An 18,891-nucleotide genomic window follows, 5' to 3' on the forward strand; every position below is an offset into this window, starting at 1 on the left:
TTTAAATCAGTGGACTGGAACTCATTCAGAGATTCATCTTTGGATCTAAATGATATGCCACAGTCATCACCCAACTTCACCAAGAGCTGTGTGGTATCAGTGTGTGGCTTCAAGAACATACCGAACAAACTCAAACCGGTAGCTGTGGATGAACCAGGAGGTTCGTAGTCTGCCGAGTGCTAGATCTGTGGCATTCAAGACCAGTGATCGAGAACCTTACAAGAAGCCCAGGTACAATCTACAAAAGGCAAAAGTGCAATCTGATGTGAAGTTACAGATAGGATCATAGGTATACCAGGGTTTACCAGCTAATTCTTCCTATAAGGTGAAAGCTAACCTCATAAAGGGCTGTGAAGCTTCACTCCCCAAGAACCTCAATGCTTTCTATGCACTCTTTGTCAGGGAGAATGAAACTACACCTGTGCCATTCTCCACAGCATCCAGCAACCTCTGATCTCTGCCTCATAGGCCAACGTCAGTACATCCTTGCAAGACGTCATCGCCCAATGGTGTACCTGCTGGGTACTAACAACCTGTGCCAACCAACCGGCAGGAGTGTTCAAAGACATCTTCAATCTCTCACCGTAGCAGCCAGAAGTTCCCACCTGCCTCAAAAGGGCATTAATCATACCGGTACCCCAGGAGAGCAGTGTGAGGATATTTATCACCCAGTTGCACTCATGCCTACCTATACAGAGTGCTTTGAGAGGTTGGTCATGGCTAGAATCAACTCCTGCCTCAGCAAGGACCTGGACCCACCACAACAGATGAAATCTCACTGGCTCTCGTCTAGGCCTTGGATCACCTAGACAACGGTATTACCTACGTCAGGCAGCTGTTTATTCATTACAACTCGGTGTTCAACACGATCACACCCTCAGTACTAACACACTTCAGAATCTGGATCTCTGTACCTCCCACTGCAACTGGATTTTTGACTTTAGGAGGCCACAGTCAGTGTGGATAGAAATAACATCTCCACCTCTCTGACAATCTACACTGGTGCACCTCAAGGACATGTGTTTACACCACTGCTCTGCACTCTCTACATCCACGGCTATGTGGCTAGGTACAGCTCAAACACCATCTGTGAACGACTGTTGGTGGCAGAATTTCAGATGGAGACAAGGTGGCACACAAAAGTGAGATAGATCAGCTGGTTGAGTGGTATCACAGCAGCAGCCTTGCACTCTGCATCGGTAAAACCAAGGAATTGATTGTGGACTTTAGGAAGAGAAAGCTGAGGGAACACACACCCGTCCTCATCAAGGGATCAGCTGTGGAAAAGGTGAGCAAGTTCAAGTTGCTGGGTGTCAATATCTATCCAGGGCCCAGCATTATTGTTGTAACTATGAAGAAAGCATGACTCCAGCTATATTTCATCAGGAGGATGAGGAGATTTTGTCACAGTAGACTCCCACAAACTTCTACAGAAGTACCGTGGAGAGATTTCTGACTGGTAGCATCACTGTCTGCTATGGAAACTCCAAAACACAGGATCAAAAGAAGCTACGGAGGGTTGTAGACGCAGCTTCATCATATGCATGAGCCTCCAAACCATTGAGGACACCTTCAAAAGACGGTGCACCAAGAAGAAATCAGAATCAGGTTTATTATCACCGGCATGTGACGTGAAATTTGTTAACTTAGCAGCAGCAGTTCAATACAATACATAATCTATCAGAGAGAAAAAAATAAGTAAATAAATTACCGTATATGTATATTGAATAGGTCAAAAGTTTTGCAAAAAACAGAAGTTGTCCAGGAGTTCAACGTCCATTTAGGAATCGGATGGCAGAGGGGAAGAAGCTGTTCCTTCAGGCTTCTGTACCTCCTATCTGATGGTAACAGTGAGGAAAGGTCATGTCCTGGGTGCCGGAGGTCCTTAATAATGGACACTGCCTTCCTGAGACACCGCTCCCTGAAAATATCCTGGGTACTTTGTAGGCTAGTACCCAAGATGGAGCTGACTAGATTTACAACTCTCTGCAGCTTCTTTCGGTCCTGTGCAGTAGCCCCCCGCCCCCCCCATACCAGACAGTGATGGAGCCTGTCAGAATGCTTTCCATGATACATCTATAGAAGTTTTTGAGTGTATTTGTTGACATACCAAATCTCTTCAAACTCCTAATGAAGTATAGCAGCTGTCTTGCCTTCTTTATAACCGTATCGATATGTTGGGACCAGGTTAGATCCTCAGAGATCTTGACACCCAAAACTTGAAACTGCTCACTCTCTCCACTTCTGCTCCCCCTTTGAGGATTGGTATGTGTTCCTTCGTCTTACCCTTCCTGAAGTCCACCATCAGCTCTTTCATCTACCTGACATTAAGTGCAAGGTTGTTGCTGTGACACCACTCCACTAGTTGGCATATCTCACTCCTGTACGTCCCCTTGTCACCACCTGAGATTCTACCAAGAATGGTTGTATCGTCAGCAAATTTATAAACGGCTTTTGAGCTCTGCCTAGCCACACAGTGATGGGTATATAGAGAGTAGAGCAGTGGGCTAAGCACACACCCCTGAGGTGCGCCAGTGTTGATCAGCAGCGAGGAGGATATGTTATCACCAATCCGCACAGACTGTGGTCTTCTTCTGGATAGGAAGTCGAGGATCCAATTGCAGAGGGAAGTACAGAGGCCCAGGTTCTGCAACTTCTCAGTCAGGATTGTGGGAATGATGATATTAAATGCTGAGCTATAGTTAATGAACAGTATCCTGACGTAGGTGTTTGTGTGTCCAGGTGGTCTAAAGCCGTGTGAAGAGCCACTGAGATTGCATCTGCCATTGACCTATTGTGGCAATAGGCAAATTGCAGTGGGTCCAGGTCCTTGCTGAGGCAGGAGTTCAGTCTAGTCATGACCAACCTCTCAAAGTATTTCATCACTGTCGATGGGAGTGCTACCAGGCAATAGTCATTAAGGCAGCTCACATTATTTTTCTTCGGCACTGGTATAATTGGTGTCATTTTGAAGCAAGTGGGAACTTCTGCCCGTAGCAGTGAGAGGTTGAGCAGGCAGCATCAATCACTAAGGACCATCTTCTCACTTCTGGGCTGCCCCAGCGCAATCCTCAGAACGCGTTGGTCATTGATGCAAATAACATATTCACTGTACGCTTGGAGGTTTCCATGTGCTTGTGACCAATAATACTAATTCTAATAAAGCACTTATTTCAGATTTTCTAGCATTTGCAATCTTTTGCTTTGATTGTAACTTGCCCCCATGGGTGAACATAAAGATTCCATGGTGATGGTTGGGGGAGCAGTGCCCTCCCCCTGAATACTGGGCCTACCTCAGCCTTCAGCCCCTGCCTTTATCCAGTTGCTCAGTGCCATTAATGACATCTTCCTCTGCATTAACCAGCTGCCAAGTGCACAGTTATTTCCACTGGCCATGGCCTCCCACGCCAGGAAGAGCTGTGGATCTGGGAGTGTTTTCTGAACTCCCGGAGCCTGAGAACTGCTCACCCAGCTCAGGCCAATCCTATCTGCATCTGCAAGAACATTGGAGCAAGAAGAGTAAGGCTGTCATGGCTGACATTCCCTACTGTACTCGGTTTCCTGATCTGTGTCACCACATTAAATCCCACCCCCCCCCCCCAACCGTGATCTCACCTCAACAGAGATTCACCACACTCTGCAAAAAGAAATTATTATGCAATTTATTTGCAAATAAACACCCCCTTATCTACTGCTTTTCCATCTATAAATTTGCCAGTTGTTGGCAGAATCTCAGATGGTGACAGGAGTAAGGTAGAATAGCTGGTTGAGTGGTGTTGAAACAACAACCTTCCATTCAACTTCTAAGACCAAGGAATTGATTGTGGACTTCAGTAAGGGGAAGTTGGGAGAACACACACCATCAGCAGAGGAAAGGGTGAGCAGCTTCAAGTTCCTGGGTGACAACATCTCTGAAGATCTATCCTGGGTCCAAAATATTGACACAATTACAAAGAGGGTAGCTTGAGGCAACTTGGTATGCCATCAAAACCTCTAGTAAATTTCTGCAGATGAACCATGGAGAGCGTTCTAACTGGTTCCATCACTGTCTGGTATGGAGGGACCACTGCATAGGACTGGGAAAAAAAGCTGCAGAGGTTTGTAGACCCAGCCAGCTCCATCATGGACACTGGCCTCCCCACCATCCAGGACATCTTCAAAAGGTGGTATTCATGAATAAGGGCCCACACCACCAAGGACATACCCTCTTCTCATTACTACTATCGGGGAAGAGGTACAGGAGCCTGAAGACCTTCACAAACCTTTAGGATCCAATTATTCCCCTCTGCCATCAGATTTCTGAATAAACAATGAACCCATGAACATTACTTTCACTATTTTAACTCTCCCTTTACATTACTCAGTGTTTATCTTGTTTTTAATATACATTTTTTATTATTTTATAGTATATTTTATGTATTGCACTCTACTGGTGGTGCAAAACTATAAACTTCACAATATACAGTACTGTGTGGTTGAAAATTTTAGACATACTGTACATATAGCTAGGGTGCCTAGGATTTCTGCACAGATGTAGAAATTTTATGTATTGCACTGTACTGCTATTGCATAAAAAGCAAATTTCATGACATATGTGAGTGATGATAAATGTGTTTCTGATACGGGTCCCTATTGTGGGCTGAGAGTGGGAGGTGCAGGGAAGGGAGAGGGCAGGGAGCTGGAAGCACCACAGAGACATTCTGTAATGATCAATAAATCAATTGGTTGGATCAAATGAACTTGCCTGGTGCCGCAAGGCTGGATGTGTCAGCACCAATGCCACCCACTGCCCTGGCACTCCTCTACCACCTGTCCCACATCCCTCCCACAGCGCTCCGCCCTTGCAACTCCCAACATCCTTTGCTCCCGCCAGATTATACAAACTCGCTCTCCGCCCTGCATTGACAGATACACTACTGTAAAGTCTTGGGCACCCTTGCTATACTTGTATGAGCCTAAGATGTTAGCACAGTGCTGTACTTTAGTGATAGTAAGCCTGATTCTGATTCTGGGCGCATGAAGCTGGAACCTGAGCAGCAAGCAGTCTGTCAAAGGCTGGGCAAGGAATTGTCAAAGTTTCAAGTTGAAACCAGAGCTCAGGACTGAGAGAGGAGAGGGAGCTGGTCTGTCGTCCCCACAACAGAGATCTTGTTCAACTCACTGAGTACCTCCGACACATTAACTGCATCTCCCTTCTCATGCAGCTCTTTCCCTCTGCTTAAGACCCTCCCACCAGTGGAAACATCTCAACATCTGCCCTTTTGTCCCGATGCAGGGTTTTCAACCTGACAATTCCTTCCAACTGGTTTGGAAATACCAATGCCTGAGAATGGAAAGGTCTATAGAAAGTGGTGGATTTAGCCCAGTCCATCATAGGCAAAGCCATGCCCAGCACATCGACACGAACTGTTGCCACAAGAAAGCATCATCCATCATCACGGACCCTCAACATGGAGGCCAGGCTCTCTTCTCACAATCATGATCAGGCAGGAAGCACTGACACCTGAGGTCCCATGACACAATCAGGTTCAGGAACAGTTATTACCCCTCAACCATCAGGTCCCACACCACCAGGTTCAGGAACAGTTATTACCCTTCAACCATCAGGTCCCACACTACCAGGTTCAGGAACAGTTATTACCCCTCAACCATCAGGTCCCACACCACCGGGTTCAGGAACAGTTATTACCCCTCAACCATCAGGTCCCACACCACCAGGTTCAGGAACAGTTATTACCCCTCAACCATCAGGTCCCTCACCACCAGGTTCAGGAATAGTTATTACCCCTCAACCATCAGGTCCCACACCACCAGGTTCAGGAGCAGTTATTACCCCTCAACCATCAGGTCCCACACCACCAGGTTCAGGAACAGTTATTACCCCTCAACCATCAGGTCCCACACCACCAGGTTCAGGAACAGTTATTACCCCTCAGCCATCACTCTCCTCAACTCTGAACTGATTTCACGATCTACAGACTCACTTTAAATGACTCTGCAGCCCCTGCCTTCAATATTCTTTATTTACTTTTTATACTATTTACAAAATTTGTCTTTTTTGCACATTGGTTATATACTGTATAGTTTGTCATATATTCTATGGAATTTCTTTATTTTCCTGTAAGAAAATGAATCTCAAGGTACTACATGGTGACAGATGCGTACTTTGGTAATGAATGTCTTTTGATCAAAGACACTGCCGAAGTCCCTCCAGCGGACAGATTGTTTCAGCATCAGAATCAGGCTTACTATCACTGACATTTGTTTCGCAGCAGCTGTACAGTGTAATACATTTTTAAAAATCACTATAAAATACAATACACTCACTGGCCTCTTTATTAGGTACCTCCTGTATCTAACAAAGTGGCCATTGAGTGTATCTTTGTGATCCTCTGCCGCTGTGGCCCTTCCACTTCAAGGTTGAATGAGCTCAGAGATGCTCTCTGCACACCACTATTGTAACGGGTTCTGACGACTTCCTGTCATCTTGAACCAGTCTGGCCATTCTCCTCCGACCTGCCATTCTCTGGCTGTTTTTTTGCACCATTCTCTGTCAGCTGTCTCGACAGTTGTGTGTGAAAATCTCAGGAAATCAGCAGGTTTTGAGATGCTCAAACTGCCTCGTCTGTCACCAACAATCAACCTACATTCAAAGCCCCTTGCATGCTTTTACGCATTGAGTTGCGTCCGCATTACTGGCTGGTTAGATATTTGCAGGTATACAGGTATACAGGTGTATCTAGTAAAGTGGCCGCTGAGTCTGGGAAATCATAACTAGTGTAGAAAGAGAAGACAATAGTGAGAATCAGCACTCGTTCACCTAAACTCCAAAGAATGCAAACACGACTTCTTCAGCCTTTTGGGGTAGGAATAGGCTCTCAGCCCTAGAATTAGCCTCGCATCAACCACACTAATACACTTTGGTTAGGGGGAACACAAACTGTGCACAACTCGCACACTCCATCCTGCCTCCCATGCGGGAGATGAAGGATTCTGAGTATCAGTGCTTTTCCTGACACAGCAGATCTAAAAATAAGGAGGCTGGAACAAAGCCGTCACTTGCTCCCCAGCGCCTTCGCCGTGCTGACTCCGCTCTGCCATCGCACGTCTGCGGAATGCTGAGGACGGACCACGTCAGGGCAAGGACACGGGAGGACCCCAGCACCCATCCCCGACAGCACAATGACTCCTCCAGGCCATTCAGCCCATAAAGCCTGCTGCACCTTTTGTCTGCGTTACAACAGACCCCGTTCACCCTCTTTGGCTTCACATCCCTCAAAGGCACTTTCAAGCAAAGACTTCTACCAACTACCGGAACGCGCCAGTGGGTTTTCTGGGGCTTCCAGGCATTGATGCAGGTGAGGGAGCAAGGCAGTGTGACCCTCCCTCAGTACCACCACTCCCAGAGTGTCACTCTCCCTCAGGACCACCCCTCCCACAGTGTGACCCTCCCTCAGTACCACCCCTCCCACAGTGTGACCCTCCCTCAGGACCACCCCTCCCACAGTGTGACCCTCCCTCAATACCACCCCTCCCACAGTGTGACCCTCCCTCAGTACCACCCCTCGAGTGTGACTCTCCCTCAGGACCACCCCTCCCACAGTGTGACCCTCCCTCAGTACCACCCCTCCCACAGTGTGACCCTCCCTCAGTACCACCCCTCCCAGAGTGTGACCCTCCCTCAGTGTGGCCCTCCCCCAGTATCACCCCTCCCACAGTGTGACCCTCCCTCAGTACCACCCCTCCCACAGTATCACCCCTCCCACAGTGTGACCCTCCCTCAGTACCACCCCTCCCACAGTGTGACCCTCCCTCAGTACCAATCCTCCCACAGTGTGACCCTCCCTCAGTACCACCCCTCCCAGAGTGTGACCCTCCCTCAGTGTGGCCCTCCCCCAGTATCACCCCTCCCACAGTGTGACCCTCCCTCAGTACCACCCCTCCCACAGTATCACCCCTCCCACAGTGTGACCCTCCCTCAGTACCGCCCCTCCCTCAGTACCACCCCTCCCACAGTGTCACCCTCCCTCAGTACCGCCCCTCCCTCAGTACCACCCCTCCCTCAGTACCGCCCCTCCCTCAGTACCACCCCTCCCACAGTGTCACCCTCCCTCAGGACCGCCCCTCCCACAGTGTGACCCTCCCACAGTGTGACCCTCCCTCAGTACCACCCCTCCCACAGTGTCACCCTCCCTCAGTATCACCCCTCCCACAGTGTGACCCTCCCTCAGTACCACCCCTGCCTCAGTACCACTCCTTCCTCAGTACCGCCCCTCCCTCAGTACCACCCCTCCCACAGTGTGACCCTCCCTCAGTACCACCCCTCCCACAGTGTCACCCTCCCTCAGGACCGCACCTCCCACAGTGTGACCCTCCCTCAGTACCACCCCTCCCACAGTGAGACCCTCCCTCAGTACCACTCCTCCCACAGTGTGACTCTCCCTCAGTACCACCCCTCCCACAGTGTGACCCTCCCTCAGTACCACCCCTCCCACAGTGTCATCCTCCCTCAGGACCGCCCCTCCCACAGTGTGACCCTCCCTCAGTACCACCCCTCCCACAGTGTGACCCTCCCTCAGTACCACCCCTCCCACAGTGTGACCCTCCCTCAATACCACCCCTCCCAGCAGGTGACCCTCCCTCAGTACCACCCCTCCCAACAGGTGACCCGTGCTGTGGGTTATTACCTGGAGTGTCAGCTTGCTCCCAACCCCAGAAAAATTTTCTCAATTGACCAACAATGATGAAGAGCATTTACATAGCACCCAATAGATTAAAATAATGCAATTGTGTGCTAGCAAAGTAGTATAGTTCCAACAGCTAAATCACAGCAGCAGACTGTAAATGTATAGTTTGCCATTAGTTAACTAAAATGTATTTACTTTTTGAAATACAGTGCGGAATAGGCCCTTCCATCCCTCGAGCCACACCACCCAGTGACCCCTGATTTGACTCTAACTAATCATGGGACAGTTTACAATGAACAATTAACCTACTCACTGGTACAAGTTTGCAATGTAGCACCCGGGAAAAAACCCAAGCACTCTACAGGGAGGATATGCAGCTGACACTGGAATTGAACTCTGAAGTCCGATACCCCGAGTTGTTACTGCGCCGTGTGCTGCCAAGAGTGAGCTTGTTCCCACTGCTCTCTGTACACTCTCCCCGTGACTGCATGGGCTTCCTCTCACTTTCCAAGGACATGCGGGTTAGGGTTAGTGAGTCGTGTACAAGCTATGTTGGCATTGGATGCGTGGTGACAATTGTGGGCTGCCCCTAGCACAATCCTCGAACTGTGTTGGTCATTGACACAAACTGATCAAATGGCACAGCAGACTCGATGGGCTGAATGGCCTAATCCTGCTCCTGTGTCTTATGGTCCATGATGCTCTGTGCCCCACTCAGGAGCAATGGGAAACGCAGCAGATAGGCTGAGATATCATTGTTGGTCGGAATTCACTGATAATCAAACGTCGGTACTTTCCCCTTTATCAGACTGATCTTCCTCAGCAATCAAAACTTCCTCGGGTGGTTTCAGTCCCTCTCTTTGTTCTGCTCAATGTAAACATTAAGCAGTTTGCTTTTCAATTGACATCATTACAGCGAAAGGACCACATTTTCCATACAAACACATGTGTTTAGCAATGAAAATTTCCCTGTGGGGACACTGGATCGGCCCTGTTTTTGGTGTCATGCTAGATCTGTGCTGGTGTTGATCAGTCTGGTTCACAAACACATCGAGACCATTTTCCCCCGACTGCACACCCCCAGTCGAACTGTTACATGGGGAGACCATTTTCCCCCGACTGCACACCCCAGTTGAGCTGTTACATGGGGAGACCATTTTCCCCCGACTGCACACCCCCAGTCGAGCTGTTACATGGGGAGACCATTTTCCCCCGACTGCACACCCCCAGTCGAGCTGTTACATGGGGAGACCATTTTCCCCCAACTGCACACCCCAGTCGAGCTGTTACGCGGGGAGACCATTTTCCCCTGACTGCACACCCCCAGTCTAGCTGTTACACAGGGAGACCATTTTCCCCCGACTGCACACCCCCAGTCGAGCTGTTACATGGGGAGACCATTTTCCCCCGACTGTACACCCCAGTCGAGCTGTTACGCGGGGAGACCATTTTCCCCCGACTGCACACCCCTGGCTCTGACAGACCTGAGTGGACTGTTCTCAGACCCACTGATTGTTCCTCACATCACCTGGGGTCCTGAGCCTCAGTCCTCCATTCCTTTGATGGGTATGCCTCCCTGACTGCTCTCTAGCCTGCTTTACTCGAGAGAGAGAAGGTCCTGGTTTCGTTATCCTGACAATGGAACTGACACTACCTACCACTGTGACCACGCCAGCAAATCTCTCTAGCCCGGCCTCAGACATTCACTTCCTCAAACCAGGCACAACTTAATACTATCAAAGAGGACATCAAAAGATCTTTCATAGATATAAAGGGTAACAGAGAGGTGAAAGTAGATAACACTCATGATAAAATAGGCTGTAGTCAGCATGGTTTCCTCAACGGAAAGTCTTGCTTGACAGATCTATTTAAAATTCTTTAGAGAAATAACAAGCAGGATAGACAAAGGGGAATCGGTTGGTGTTATGTACGTGGATTTTCAGAAGGCCTTTGGTTAGGAGACAACCGAGGATGCTCAACAAGCTGAGCCCATAGTATCAGAGGGAAGATATTAGCATAGATAGAGGATTGGTTGATGGGCAGGAGGCAAAGATTAGCAATAAAGTGAGCCTTTTCTGGATTGCTGCTGGAGATTGGTGGTGTTCCACAGGGCTCTGTGTTGGGGCCGGTTCCTTTCTTTATGGTATGTCAATGGTTTGGATGATGGACTTGATGGTTTTGTGGACAAAGTTTGCAAACAATAGAAAGATAGATGGGGGGCAGGTAATATTGAAGAAGCAGGGTAGCTGGAGAAGGACTTGTCAGACACAGAAGTGGCGGCTGGAATACAGTGTTGGGAAGTGTGTGGCCGTGCATTTTGGTAGAAGAAATAAAAGCACAGTCTGTTATCTAAATGGGGAGAAAATACAAAAATCCCAAGTGCAAAGGGACTTGGGAGTCCTCCTGCAGAATTTCCAAAAGGTTATTTTGCAGGTTGGATCGGTGGTGGGGATGGCAAATGAAACGCTAGCATTCATTTCAAGAGGACCAGAATATGAAAGTGTCCGTCTGCCCTCCTCTCTCCACTTCACCGCAGTCCAAAGCAGGACTGTGGGTTCTCTTAGCTGTCGGGGAAGGAGTGTTAAGTAACTACACAGTTATCTCCCACAGTGCTGACCTTGCGCCATTGTCCTCGCCCACCCCAGGCCAGCCGCTGAAGCCTCCGCCCGCCAACTCCACACGATCTTCCACCCCCGAGCTTACTCGTCTGGGAATCACAGCCCGTTGCCCCGGCCGGTCAGGAGGACGAACACAGAAATGGATGAAGATGCTAGAATCCGGAGCAGAGCGCACGGCCTCAGCGGGTCGAGCAGCGTCCGGGAAGGCAAAAGGGGCGAGTCAGTCCTGACGCGGGCTCTCGGCACCTCAGGCTGACTCCGAGCCGCCGCTCGACCCGCTCGTCTCTCTCGCTACTGGAGCGGCTGCCGGGAGCTGAGATCCAACCAGAAGCAGCAAGCCCGACGCCCTCCACCCGGCCCACTCACACACACACACACACACACACTCACACACACACACACACACACACACACACACACACACACACACACACACACTCAAACACACACACACACACACACACACACACACACACACACAGACACACACACACACTCACACACACACACACACTCTCTCACTCACACACACAGAAACACACACACGCACTCACACACACACACACACACACACACACACACACACAGACACACACACTCACAGACACTCTCACTCACACACACACACACACACACACTCTCACTCACACACACACACACACACACACACACACACACAGACACACACACACACACTCACACACACACACACACACACACACACAGACACTCTCACTCACACACACACACACACACACACACTCTCACTCACACACACACACACACACACTCACACACACACACACACACACAGACACACACACACACTCACACACACACACACACTCTCACTCACACACACAGAAACACACACACACCAGTATGGAAAGCTCCACTTGAACTGCACCCTCACTCCTCTCTGTCTCCACTTACTTGACAAAGTTCCCGGACAGTGACCACATCAGATCCTCCTCCGTGCGCGGGACTCTCATCCGCAGAGCGGCTCCTTCCAGACGGGGCGCTCCCTCCGACCGCTTCAGGCCAGGAGCGCTCCCTCCCGCTGAAGAGCAGAACACGCGAATGTCCCACCGCCGGCCTGCAGGCCCCGCCCTCACCCTCACTGATTGGTCAGACCCCCGGCATTTTCTCACAGTACTGCTCTCCCATTGGCCGGTTGCATTTGAAGATTTCAGATCGCATCTCCAAGACACTTGTGCAAAATTGCAAAATCGCAGATGAATTGAATAAAACCACAAAACACTGGAAATACGTAGTACGGGGGTGGAAGGATCAGGAAACAGCGAGTTATAATTCTAACAACGGCGAGGCACAGTGAAAAACTTGGTTTTCCATACGTTCCTCATTGCAACAAGGCATTGAGGGAAACAACACAGTCGCAGAATAAAGTGTCACAGTTACAGGGAAAGTGCGGCGCGGGCACACAGGGAGGTGCAGGGTCATAATTCACCTAAAGATATCCCTCGTCAAATTCGGGCGTCGCAAGTGTAGCGGCCGCTGAAATCTAAGTCAAAGTCGAGTTGGCACAAGCGCAGTAGACAGACCGCAAGTCCCTGCAAAGGATCACGAGGTCTGCAGTCGGAATCGTCGGGGTCGTTCTGCCCCCAGTCACAGATATCCCTCCGGAGCCCTCAGCATTGTCAGTCAGCACTCCCATCCAGCCAGCAATCTCCGGGACCTCCGAGCATCAGGCAGGAGGTAGCGGGGCACTAGGACAAGAACGGTTAGCCTCTTCCTACAACCTAAGTCTCATCATGTATGGAGTACCAGTAGCTTTATACTGTTCACTTTTTAACGCGTCGTAAATGCGCCTTATTATTCCTTAAGTTTTTTTACAGCCGGGAGTGGTAATGGGAGTAACGGGGCTCGTCAGCTGTGTTGCCAGCTGAAATGGGTGCAGGAAGACTTTGATCTGAAACCTCCGCTGCCTTGTGGCTGTACCCGCTCATGGGGATGGCTTCGGGAGTGAACCCCAAGGAAAGATCCAGAGCTGGAGTCCCTAAGACAGACCTTCAACTCCTGTGACACTGCTGGTGCCGAACTGTATCGGTCTCTGCCATTCCTTTGGGCTCATCAGATGCGTGGAGAGGGGGAGCCCGCTACACGGGCAACAGCTCGCTCTCCATGTCCAACTTTCCAGGCTAACATATTCTAGACAGGTCGCAACACCCACGGTCAACTCTGACCGACAGAAGCCTTAGGTTACTTGTTCATTTATTTGTGGCAATATTACTTCTTGTGTTGTGTGTCTTGTATGTACTGTGTTGTGTCGAAGTTATATGTAGAGTGTTGTGTGTGAGTTACATGCACTGTGTTGTGTGAGTTACATGTACTGTGTTGTGTGTCTTGTATGTACTGTGTTGAGTGTGAGTTTATGTACTTGTGTGTGAGCTGTATGTACTGTGTTGTGTGAGTTACATGCACTGTGTTATGTGTGTGTTTCCCTCAACTTGAACAAGTGTGGTTACTTTTCTTTAATTTGTTAAGTATAATTCATGAATATTTAAGTTCATGTGAACTTATGTCTAACATACTGTGCTGTTGCAGCAAAAACCCATGACAATAAACTTGAACTCAAAATGCTGGCTTAGCTGCTGATGCCCAGATCTAAAAAAACGAACATAAATATAACTGCAGGTAGACACGAAGGTGAAGTATTCTGGGATACAGTCAACAGTGCTAAAATATGACAAACCATTGTCGAAGTGAAGTCTTGTGACCAGAAGGTCTGTGTGTGGAGATCGGACGTATGTTCAAAGACTGAATCTGCACAATCAAACCTTTGAAAGTTCAGAATACGTTTATTTTCAAAGTACATACATATCACCATATGCCACCTTACATTTTCTTGCAGGTATTCACAATAAAACAAATTCAACTGCACACAAAGACTAACAAAGGACCAATAGGTTGAAGACAATCTGAGCAAATAAATAAACAAGTATTATAGTGAATGAGAGCTTTATGGTCCTTGAAAGTGAATTTGAGGAATCTGTTCAGTTTTGAGTTGAGTAATGATCCATGGGCTCCTCTTGTTCCACGATGAGGCCCCCCCCCCCCCCGCCCCCGATGTTGGAGGACCAACACCTTATATTCCATCTGGGTAGCCTCCAATATGATGGCAAGAATATAGATTTCTCTTTCTGATAAACAAATTCCCCCTACCCACCCTTCCTCTTTTCCTCATTCTGACCCTTTACCTCTTCCCGCTGCCCTATTACTTCCCCCGATGGTAGGAGTGAGAAGAGATCATGTCTGAATGGTGGGGTCCTTGATGCTGGATACTGCTTTCTTGTGACAAGTGCACTTTATTAATGTTCTCAATGGTGGGGAAGACTTTGCCTGTGATTGACTGGATAGCATCCCCTCCATTTTGTAGATTTCCTGTGCTTGGGCATTAGTGTTTCTATTCTAGGCTGTGATGTAACCAGTCAGATGCTCTCCGCTGTGCATCTATAAAAATTCAACTTCAGTTTTGAATCAGACTTCAGAACAAATGTGGCATAAATGCTCAAATTAAATAGAGATTGATTCAGAGATGAGGGGAGATAATGGATATTTGACTAAGAACAATATCTGACTGAATTACATGTAAGCTCCACTATGAGCAAACTATTGGAACCCAAACCCAGGGAAAATGTAAACCTGTTTTTAAAAAAAAGCAGTGTGAGGGATCATTGGTAAAGTTTTGTTGAAGAAAGTTACAGAGGTACAAAAGTAGGAGGAAGATGGAGCCCCTCCCACCTGTTCCACCGTTGAACAAGATCAAAACTGATTGATCTGATTGTAATCTCTACCACAGTAACCTGTAACCCTTATGTCTATCTATCTGCCTATCCATCTAGAGCAACACGCACAAAATGCTGGTGGATCTCAGCAGGTCGGGCAGCATCTGTTGAAATGAATAAACAGTCAACATTTCGGGCCGAGACCCTTCTTCAGGAATGGAAAGGAAGGGGGAAGACACCAGCATATAAAGGTGGGGGGAGCAGGAGTACATTAGGAAGGTGAAGCCAGGTGGGTGGGAGAGGTAAAGGGCTGGAGAGAAGGAATCTGATAGGAGAGGAGAATAGACAAAAGGAGAAAGGGAAGAAGGATGGACACGATGGGGAGGTGATAGGCAGGTGAGAAGAGGAAAGAAGCCAGAGAGGGGAATAGAGGAAAGGAGGGGAATTTTTTTTTACCGGCAGGAGAAATTGATATGCATGTCATCAGGTTGGATCCAGCTGGATGTCTTGTTACTTAATTAGCTAGCTAATTATTTACTTGCTTTCTTATGTATTTTTATTTCAACCATTTAATGGTTCCATTTAATATCAGAATCAGGTTTATTATCACCGGCATGTGACGTGTAATTTGTTAACTTAGCAGCAGCGGTTCAATGCAGTACATAATCAAAAGAATGCATACAGTATACTGCCTGAAATTCTTACTCTTCACAGACACCCTCAAAACAGAGGAGAACCCCAAAGAATGAATGACAGAGAAATGTTAGAACCCCTGTTATTCATTCTTTGGGCATTTTGTTTATTGATTTATTTCATTATTAGAGATTTTTCTTTCATCCATGTGTATATTTAAGTGTCTCTTAAATGCCCCTACAGTATCTACCTCTACAATCAAGCTTGATGGGGCATTCTACACACCCACCATTCTCTGTGTGAGAAACCTACCTCTGATATCCCCCCCCCATACTTTCCTCCAATCACCTTAAAATTATGCTCCCTCTTACCACTAATGCGGCCAGAATAGAGAATGCACTGCTTCCTACTCCATATATGTCTCTTATCACACTATACTACAGACATTCGGTCTGCATTATACTAGACACCTGACATCTGGTGGGGTGGGGTGGGGGGAAGAGGGAGAATCATTGCCTTTGACCCAATATCAAACATCATATCAAATGCTGACCAGTAAAGTGTACAACATGCACAAAATGTTGGAGGAACTCAGCAGGTCAGGCAGCATCCAGGGAGGGGAATGAATAGTCAACGTCTCAGGCCAAGACTCTTCTCAGTAAAGTGTAGGAGCTGTTGCACCTGGGTGAGGCAGGGGACATGGACTAGATGAACTCTGCTATGATATGTGTGTGCCTGGGTTGTATTGATGCCAAGAGGGCAGGAAACCACACTGTTAATTGTCTGCTGACAACATCCCCCTGCTGGTGATCTGACTCATGTCGGAACACAAAATTCTACAGAATATCAAATGGGAGGCATCATTTCCACCAAAGAAGTATTTGAAGTTGCTGTAAAAGTTAAGCTATTTTTAAAAACAGGAACTATTTCTATTCAGTTCCTCATCATCTCGCTGATTTCAGTTAAAAGAAACTCACTGTAATCTATTTCTTCTCTGTGCATTTGTCTCATGATAATTACAATGGACAACAAAGATTTTGCTTCCTGGATGTATCTTATGGATTTTGCACTGCTAATCATGAAAATCATCATGAAATTTCTCTATCATGCACCTATTGTTTTGAAATTGCCTATATTTGTTATTTCAATTCATAATTCAAGTCAGAATAACTCATGCCAAAATCAAACAGGTCATCAAATTCAGGCAATTTGAAGAATGTCTAGTGGGACTGGAGAAAATCACATGGAAGGTATTCAAGGATGTTGTTGAAAATTTTCTTGGCAACTACAGAGCACCAAACTACGTGCATCTGGTTGACAACGTGCTTCAAGCACACAAAACCATGAAGTGCAACAAGTCTCTAAAGATTTATTTCCTGCATTCCCACTTAGACTTCTTCCCTGCAAATCTCAACGCTGTCAGTGATGAATATGATGAAAGGTTTTACAAGCATATTACAGCCATGGAGAAACAGTATCAGGGCAACGCTGGCTGATTATTGTTGGAAACTTAAGTGAGAAGCCTTAGACAAATGAAAATCATCAGCAAAACATTTTTAGCTTAGTTGAACTATTGCGAAGCATCAGCACTGATGTGCAATTAAGCACATTATATTCAATAAAAGTTAATTTCTCATTTCTCCAAATTCCTACGTGATATTTGTGTTCAGCTTCAAGCAGTCTATTGTAAATTTAAAAAAATCTGAGGAAGCAACACTTGGTTGTCCAAAGTTATTAAACTGCTGTAAAAGATGTCATTTGTGATTTCACTGCGGGATCATGAGGTAACAAGGGTTCCCTGTGAACACAAAGAGAAGAGAGTGCGAAATACCCACAGTGGCCACTTCATTAGGTACACCTGTACACCTGCTCGTTAATGCAAATATCTAATAAGCCAATCACACGTCAGCAACTCCATGCATAAAAGCATGCAGACGTGGTCAAGATGTTCAGTTGTTGTTCAGACCAAACATCAGAATGGGGAAGAAATGTCATCTTAGTGACTTATCCACCTCATTCTCTCCCTCTCCTTCCCTTTGCTCTTCTCCTACCCTCTCTTGTTTACAATCCCTCCCTCTGTTTTGCTCCCTCTTCCTGTTCTCTCTATATCGGGAAAGATATTTGCTTGTTGTCAATACTGGGGTGGGGTATTCCCCCCACCGTTTGCACTGAGAGTTGGCACCTTCTACGGTTGATAGTGAAAGTTTATGTCAAGCAATTCCACAGTCAGCAGTCTAAACCTACTCTGAACTTCCTGAACCTACCACATGCCACAAATTACCATCAGACCAACCAAACTTTTAGCTGCCTGGAAAGTATGTAAAGCCCCAGCTTGTTTGGGACTGTTTTTGCTTTCATTACAAATCTCAACAGGCCAGTGAGGCCAGCAGTGGGTGCAGTCCTGCCTGAGCCAGTGAAGAGGGGGTCTTGTGTTTCTATCTCCACAATGGTACCACCAAGTAGAACTTCAGCAGAGGAGCAGTACAGAGGAATCTCCACACTGTGACCCTCCATCAGTACCACCCCTCCCACAGTGTGACCCTCCCTCAGTACCAAACCTCCCACAGTGTGACCCTCCCTCAGTACCAAACCTCCCACAGTGTGACCCTCCCTCAGTACTACCCCTCCCACAGTGAGACCCTCCCTCAGTACTACCCCTCCCACAGTGAGACCCTCCCTCAGTACCACCCCTCCCACAGTGTGACCCTCCCTCAGTACCACCCCTCCCACAGTGAGACCCTCCCTCAGTACCACCCCTCCCACAGTGTGACCCTCCCTCAGTACTACCCCTCCCACAGTGAGACCCTCCTTCAGTACCACCCCTCCCACAGTGTGACCCTCCCTCAGTACCACCCCTCCCACACTGTGACCCTCCCTGAGTACCACCCCTCCAACAGTGTGACTCTCCCTCAGTACCACCCCTCCCATAGTGTCACCCTCCCTGAGTACCACCCCTCCACAGTGTGACCCTCCCTCAGTACCACCCCTCCCACAGAGTGACCCTCCCTCAGTACCACCCTCCCACAGTGTGACCCTCCCTCAGTACCACCCCACCCACAATGTGACCCTCCCTGAGTACCACCCCTCCCACACTGTAACCCTCCATCAGTACCACACCTCCCACAGTGTGACCCTCCCTCACTTCCACCCCTCTCACGGTGTGACCCTCCCCCAGTACCACCCCTCCCACAGTGTGACCCTCCCTGA

The 18,891-nt window shown here is 48.0% G+C and overlaps 1 protein-coding gene across 2 annotated transcripts in view; it reads right to left on the reverse strand.

Annotated features, from left to right (window-relative positions):
* LOC132388637 (AT-rich interactive domain-containing protein 5A-like) overlaps positions 1-12,358 on the reverse strand; it is a 40,910-nt gene extending 28,552 nt beyond the window's left edge. Inside the window, exon 1 of one of the 2 annotated variants that reach the window (XM_059961231.1) lies at positions 11,391-11,689. The gene's annotated coding sequence lies outside the window, so the exon portion shown is untranslated. Of the gene's footprint in view, positions 1-11,390; positions 11,690-12,238 lie in introns of those variants that run through there. The other variant, XM_059961169.1, reaches the window with a different exon arrangement.
* Between the last annotated feature and the right edge of the window lie 6,533 nt (positions 12,359-18,891).

The sequence above is a fragment of the Hypanus sabinus genome, chromosome 1 (genome assembly GCF_030144855.1).
Source record: "Hypanus sabinus isolate sHypSab1 chromosome 1, sHypSab1.hap1, whole genome shotgun sequence".
NCBI lineage: Eukaryota > Metazoa > Chordata > Chondrichthyes > Myliobatiformes > Dasyatidae > Hypanus > Hypanus sabinus.